We start from the raw sequence: 8,225 nt of genomic DNA, 5'->3' as shown, positions 1-8,225 counted from the left end.
AGTCATACAGACAAAAGAAAATTAATGGATTCCACCAACAGTCTAAGGAAGCTTGGAAGTGGCTCTCTCTCCAGTAGAGCCTCTGATAAGACCACAGCCCTGGACAGCATGTAAATTATACCTTGGGGAGACTCTGAAATGGAGAATCTTCTTCTTCTTTTTTTTTTTAATATTTTATTCATTTATTTGAGAGAGAGAGAATGAGTGGTGGGGAGGGGCAGAGGGAGAAGGAGAGGGAGAGGGAGAGGGAGAAGCAGACGGAGAGGGAGAAGCAGACTCCCTGCTGAGCAGGGAGCCCAACACAGGACTGGATCCCAGGACCCTGAGATCATGACTTGAGCCAAAGACAGGTGCTTAAATGACTGAGCCACCGAGGCATCCAAGATTTTATTTTAAAGTAATCTCTACACTTGGGGGATCCCCGGGTGACTCAGTGATTTAGCGCCGCCTTCGGCCCAGGGCGTGATCCTGGAGTCCCGGGATCGAGTCCTGCCTCGGGCTCCCTGCGTGGAGCCTGCTTCTCCCTCTGCCTGTGTCTCTGCCTCTTTCTCTCTGTCTCTCCTGAATAAATAATAAAAATAAAATCTTAAAAAAAGTAATCTCTACACTCAATGAGTGGCTCGAACTCACAACTCTGAGATCAAGAGTTGTATTCTCTATCGATTAAGTCAAGTGTCTCTAAGAGAATCTAACTAAACTCTATCTGGACTTCTGACCTATGGAAGTTATGAGATAATGTGTTTTTTTTTAAGATTTTATTTATTCATGAGAGATACAGAAAGAGAGAGACAGAGACAGAGGCAGAGGGAGAAGCAGGCTCCATGCAGGGAGCCCAACATGGGACTCAATCTGGGGTTTCCAGGATCAGCCCTGGGCTGAAGGCGGCGCTAACCTGCCAAGCCACCCGGGCTGCCCTAATGTGTTTTAAGCCTCTAAGTTTGGGGTAATTTGTCGTGCAGCAATAGGCAATGAACATAATCCCCTGTTTCATCTCCCACCAAACCATACCCATTTCTGGTGAGAGAATAAATTCTGTTGTTTAAGCCACTTTGTGATGGCAGCCTAAGAAAACTGATATAAGGGTCATTGTTCAGCCCACTGTACTGAGTCTCCATCATTGTACTGTGGTTAGGCAAGATGTTAAAATTAGAAGATGAGTGAAGGGTGTGCAGGAGCCATCTGTATTACTGTTGTCATTGTTTTTTTTTAAAGATTTTATTTATTCGTGAGAGACAGAGAGAAGCAGAGACATAGGCAGAGGGAGAAGCAGGCTCCATGCAGGGAGCCTGACATGGGACTCGATCCCGGGTCTCCAGGATCATACCCTGGGCCAAAGGGGGCGCTAAACCGCTGAGCCACCCAGGCTGCCCTGTTGTTTTTTAAAAAGTATGCTCCACCTCCAACGTAGGACTTGAACCCACAACCCCCAGATCACAAGTTGCATGCTCTAGTGACTGAAAAGAACCAGATGCCCCCGTATTGCTTTTTAAAAAGACTTTATTGAGGCACCAAGGTGGCCCAGTTGGTTGGGTGTCTGACTCTTGGTTTCAGCTACGGTCATGATATCAGGGTTGTGAGATGGAGCCCTGCATCTGGTGTGCTCGGCTTGGAGACTACTTGAGATTCTCTCTCTCTCCTTCTCCCTCCCCCTCTGCTCTCCGCCCCCTTGCCTTTGCTCAATCTAAAATAAATAAGTAAAATGAAATAGACTGTATTATTCTTAAGATTTATTTATTCATGAGAGACACACACACAGAGAGGCAGAGACATAGGCAGAGGGAGAGGCAGGCTCCATGCAGGAAGCCTGACTCCAGGATCTCGCCCTGAGCCAAAGGCACTCAAGTGCTGAGCCACCCAGGCATCCCTAGACTTTAATTTTTTAGAGCAGAAAAAAAAAATTTTAGAGCAGGTTTAGGTTCATGGCAAAATTAATCAAAGGCACAGAGTTCCCATTTACCCCCTGCCTCGCCTCCCCCAGCTTCCCCCATCCTCTCCGTTCCCCCACCAGAGTTGGACATTTGCTACAATTGGGGAACCTACACTGACACCTCATTGTCACTTTTGTGAGTTTTCTCTAATCAGAATTATTTCCAAAAAAAATTTTTTTTAAAGAGAAGCCTGTGCTTTTATTGGCCAAATAGGCTCCTCCAGAGGGATGAAGGAGCGGGAGTGGGCGGCCCATCCAGGCCTGCCGTGTTTCACCCGCTTGCAGGTGTTGGAGAACTCACCCAGATAGTGGTCATTTTTGGCTTGATTTCCACCTGGGGAAGGTCTTGCCCTTGTAGGGCACCCTGCTGCCCACAATTTCAGGCAGGATGATTACCTCCCAGCAGGTGTGTCTAAACCATGTGTCTAAACCCGCTTTTCCGGGGAGGAGTCACCCTCTTGGCCTTGGGCAGGCGCTTCAGCAGTGAGTGCGGCTTCTTGTGCAGACCCTGGCCACTGTGCAGGTGCATCTGCCATGCCAACTGCTCGAGGACACCTGAGGCAGCTGGTGGAGGTCCACCCTCCTGTAGGTGAACTTGGGGAAGGTGGGCTTCTTCTGTGGCCCCACTTCCACCATGTTTTCAGCTCTATGGAAAGATAAAGTAACGATTTTTTATTTTCTTATTTTTTTTAGAGGTTTGTGTATTTATTTGAGTAGGGGGAGGAGCAGAGGAGAGGGAAAGAATCCCCAAGCAGACTCCCCACTGAGCCCGGAGACCAAGCGGGGCTTATCCCAGGATCCTGAGATCATGATCTGAATGGAAACCAAGAATTGGCTGCTCAACCGACTGAGTCACCCAGGCTCCCCTATAATAACTATTCTTAAGGTTATTGGAAATACGTGCTAAGGGCTTCTCATGACAAGGTTAACGAGTGTGGATCAGAGAATCATTTGAGCAGCATAAATATGGTCAAAGACCAATTTGTTCATGTATTTATTCAACAAACAGTATTAAATGTCAAAAAATATATATAATTGTTATTAAAGTTCCCTCCTTGACTGGGTATTTGCTATTAAGAATTTCCAAAAAAAAAAAAAAAAAAAAGAATTTCCATTAATTCTTTATGGGTGATAATGGCAGTGTGGTCATGTTAAAAAGAACCCTTATCTTTAAGGCAATGCACAGCAAAGAATTTATGGATAAAACAAGACAATAAGGGTAAGCTTCCTGGTGATCTGGTGGAGAGGCTTTACATTATTCTCTATTGTGGCTGCAACGAGTTGCCACAAATTCAGCACTTTAAATAATACGAACTTATTATCTTATATCCCGGAGGCCAGAGGCCATTATGGGTCTCACTGGGCTGAAATCAAGGCGTTGGCACCAGTAGAGTTGAGTTCCTTCCTGGAGGCTTGAAAGGAGAATCCACTTCATTGTCCTCTAGAAAGCCTCTAGAAGCCGCCCATAATCCTGGGGTCCTAGATGCTTCTTCCTTCTCTCTCTTTTTAAAAAGATTTTGTTTGTTTGTTTGTTTGTTTGTCTCGTGTGCATGCATGAGTGGAGGGAGGGACAGAAGGAGAGAGAATCTAAAGAAGACTTTGTGCTGAGCTTTGGGCTTGATCCCAGGACCCTGAGATCATGACCTGAGCTGAAATCAAGAGCCTGATGCCTAACCAACATCAGAGCCAGCATTGTTGTCTCCGCTGCCTTTCTGTTCTAGTCACATCTTCCTGTGACTGATGCCCTACCATCATCTTTCACTTATAAGGACCCTTGTGATTGTTTTAGGACGACTTAGAAAATCCAAGAATGGTTCCCTGTCCTAAAACCAGCCGTTGAGAAACATTAATTCCTTCTGCAACCTAATTCCTTTTTGCCATGTAGCAGAACACATTCACAGGGCCCAGGGATCAGGACATGGATTCTTTGGGGAGACCATTGTTCTGCCCACCACAGGGGCATGAGTGAGACAAGATTGGATACAAATTGATAAGTAGTGAAGCTAGGGGATGGTCACTGGGTCACCATATTATTTTACTTTTGTATATGCTTCGAATTTCTGTAATGAAGAATTAAATGAGTAAAAATACTGCCCAGACCTTTTCTACCTCTGTCAGCTGATTTTAGAGAACCCCTCTTCACTTCAGCCCTGCTCAATGCAGTCTTAAGTTACAAGTCAAGGACAGGGGTTAGTGCAACAGTGGTCAATGTCACAGGGGTCTAGTCCAACTGCTTATGCAGTTTATTTGTGTCCTCTGGCTCTGCTTGTCCGATCCCAGGTCTATCTTCTGATCCACTCAATCTAAAATACTTGAGGAGGTCCAACAGAATGAGCTCATGATGGGCCATGCTGGCTATATGTCATGTAGTATCCTGTGTTCTGAAGCTCCATCTCCACCAGTAGCACACCAAGAATTCTCTTTTTTTAGGGGGGTAGAGGAGAGGCAGAGAGAGAGTATAAGCAGGCTCCTCATTCAGCACAGAATCCAAAGTAGGGCTCAATCTCACAACCCTGAGATCATGACCTGAGCCGAAACCAAGAGTTGGATGCCTAACTGACTGAGCCACCCAGACTCCACCTCCAAGAATTCTTTTTCTTAAGTAAAGATTTATTTATTTATTTGAGAGAGGGAGAGGATCTCAAGCAGACTCCATGCTGAGTGCAGAGCCCAATGTGGGGCTGATCTCAGGACCCCTAGATCATGAGCTGAGCCCAAACCAAGAGTTGGAGCTTAACTGACTGTGCCACCCAAGTGCCCTTAGAATACTTGTGTGCGTGTGTATGTGTTTTTAAGATTTTATTTATTCATGAGAGACAGTGAGAGAGACACACACACACAGACACAGGCAGAGGGAGAAGCAGGCTCCATGTTGGGAGCCCGATGCAGGACTCGATCCCAGGACTCCAGGACCACACCCTGGGCCAAAGGCAGGTGCTAAACCACTGTGCCATCCAGGAACCCCCATAAAGATTTTAATTATTTATTTATTTGAGATAGAGCAAGAGCACAAGTTGGGGCAGAGACGCAGAGGGAGAAGGAGAAGCAGGTTCTCCATTCAGCAGGGACCCCAACGGGGGCTCGATCCCAGGACCCTGAGATCATGACCTGAGCTGAAGGCAGATGCTTAACTTACTGAGCCACCCACGCACTCCCCTATAATTCTTTCTGAATGTTGCTTCAGAACATGGGGCCTTGCTTCAGAGTGCTGGGGTTGGCAATTTGATGCCCCTACTGGGAGAATCCTCAGCATAAACTCTGCATGCATTTTTGCCAACCCAGAGATATTTCTACTACCATGGAGTCTGTTGAGTCCCCTGACCCAATGGGTAGAAATGGTAGCATTGCAGCTTATCCCTGCTACAGGGCCTTTCCTGGCCTGGGAAACCACTTAAAGCTGGAAGTCTTCCGTGTCACCCAGGAAATGAGTAGAAGTGTATTTCTAAGTGTAGAACATGGTGATGCCCGCACCAGTGGAATGAAGAATATGTTTTTCTTAGGGATGAGATGCAGTATTTTACCTTTTACTTTTGAGGAGGTATGACTTCTTATGCTCCAGGCTACTGGACTCCAAAAACTTTCATGGATGTGGCAGGTCCCTGAAACATTGTAGAATTTACTTCCCACCCTTTGGAGGGCACATGTCTTATCAATACCTTCAGTGCACTTGCTGCTTCTTGCTCATCCAATTTGACTAACGTGATATTATTGGTGGAGTGAACTAAGGTAGTGTTTTGAGGAACATTTAAGCCAGTACTGTGAACCATATATGTATTGAAAAATTGTCAACACTTGTGTACCTGGATTAGAAGGTGATTTTTTTTTTAAGATTTTATTTACTTATTCATGACAGACACACAGAGAGGGAGAGAAGCAGAGACACAGGCAGAGGAAGAAGCAGGCTCCATGCAAGGAGCCTGAGGCGGGACTCGATCCCAGGTCTCCAGGGTCACACCCCGGGAGGAAGGCGGCACTAAACCGCTGGGCCACCGGGAAAGTCCAGAAGGTGATATTGTTAAGGTGTCAACAATATGCAAAGTGTCCTACAGATTCAAAGCAATCCCATTGGCATTTTTTTTTTTTTTTTTAATGATAGGCACACAGTGAGAGAGAGAGAGGCAGAGACACAGGCAGAGGGAGAAGCAGGCTCCATGCACCGGGAGCCCGACGTGGGATTCGATCCAGGGTCTCCAGGATCGCGCCCTGGGCCAAAGGCAGGCGCCAAACCGCTGCGCCACCCAGGGATCCTGGCATTGTTTGCAGAAATAGAAAAATCCATTCTACTTTGGAAAGTCAAAACAACCTTGAAAAAGAAGAACGGGGACGCCTAGGTGGCTCAGCGGGTGAGCATCTGCCTTCACCTCAGGTTGTGATCCTAGGGTCCCGGGATCAAGTTCCGCATCAGGCTCCCTGCATGGAGCCTGCTTCTCCCTCTGCCTGTGTCTCTCTGTCTCTCTTTGTGTATCCTGAATAAATAAATAAAATCTTTAAAAAAAAAGAACGATGTTGTATATCTCACACTTCCTGATTTCAAAACTTATTACAAAGCCACAGTAATTGGGCACCTGGGTGGCTCAGTAGGTTAAACATCTGCCTTTGACTCAGGTTATGATCCCAGGGTCCTGGAATCAAGTTCCACTTTTTTTTTTTATTTATGATAGTCACAGAGAGAGAGAGAGAGAGAGGCAGAGACATAGGCAGAGGGAGAAGCAGGCTCCATGCACCGGGAGCCTGATGTGGGATTTGATCCCGGGTCTCCAGGATCGGGCCCTGGGCCAAAGGCAGGCGCCAAACCGCTGCGCCACCCAGGGATCCCCCTGGAATCAAGTTCCATATCAGGCTCCCTGCTCACTGAGGAGTCTGCTTCTCCCTCTATGCCTCCCCCTGTTCATGCTCCCTTTCTCTCTCTCTTAAATAAATAAAATCTTTTTTTTTTTTTATTTTAAAAAGAAAGATACAGGGATGCCTGGGTGGTTCAGTGGTTAAGCCTTTGGCTCAGGGCATGATCCCAGGTCTGCGGATTGAGTCCCCAATCGGGCTCCCTGTGAGGAGCCTGCTTCTCCCTCTGCCTATGTCTCTGCCTCTCTCTGTGTGTCTCCCATGAATAAATAAAATCTTTTTTTTTTTTTAAAGAAAGATACAGTAATCAAAGTAGAATGGTACTAGCATAAAGGCAGACATGGCAACCAACAGAAAAGAATAGAGAAGTCAGAAATAAACCTTCATATATATAGTCAAGTGCTCTTTGACAGGTGTCCCAAGACTACTAAATGGGGAAAGGGCAGCCTTCTCAAAAATGATTTTAGGAAAAATGGATATCCCCACACAAAAGAACAAAATTGGACCTTAACGTTACCCTAGGAACAAAAATTAACTCAAAATAGACCAAAGACCAGAATACTCCTAAACTCTTTTTAGGGGATCCCTGGGTGGCTCAGTGGTTGAGTGTCTGCCTTTGACTCAGGGCGTGATCCCAGGGTCCCGGGATGGAGTCCCATGTTGGGCTCCCTGCATGGAACCTGCTTCTCCTTCTGCCTGTGTCTCTGCCTCTGTGTGTGTGTGTGTGTGTGTGTGTGTATTTCTCATGAGTAAATGAATAAAATCTTAAAAAAAAAACCCACTATTTTTTAAAAAGATTTTTTAATTTATTTTTAAGTAAACATCCAGCATGGGGCTTGAACGCATGACCCCCAGATCAAGAGTTGCATACCCCACTAACTGAGCCGGCTAGGTGCCCCTATTACATTCTTAAAACACAGAGCAAAAGCTTCATGAACATTGGATTTGATGATGACTTCCTGGATATGACAGCAAAAGCACAGACAACAAAATTCAAAATATATCAAATAAATTAAAAAAATAAATAAAATAGATAGATAAAAATAAAAAAAACTTCCGTACATCCAAAGACACAGTCAACAGGGTAAAAAAGCAGCCCACATACTGGAAGAATATATTTCCATGTCATCTATCTGATAAGGAGTTAATATCCAGAACTCCTACAACTCTACAAAAACAAAACAAAAAAACAAATGACCCTATTCAAAAATGGGCCAAGGACTTGAATAGACATTTCTCCAGAGAAGATACACAAACGGCCAAAAAGCCCATGAAAAGATGTTCCTGGTGGTTGCCAGGAGCTGAGAGGAGGGAGGAATGGGGAATGAGGCGGTTTTGTTTAATGGGCACAGAGTTTCTGCTTGAGATAATGAAAAGTTCGGCAAATAGATTGTGGCTATGGTTATACAACTTTGGGAGAGTAATGAATGCCACTAAGTTGTAAACGTAAAGATGGTTA

This window comes from Canis aureus, chromosome 1, assembly GCF_053574225.1.
Source record: "Canis aureus isolate CA01 chromosome 1, VMU_Caureus_v.1.0, whole genome shotgun sequence".
NCBI lineage: Eukaryota > Metazoa > Chordata > Mammalia > Carnivora > Canidae > Canis > Canis aureus.
This window is presented reverse-complemented; position numbering follows the sequence as displayed.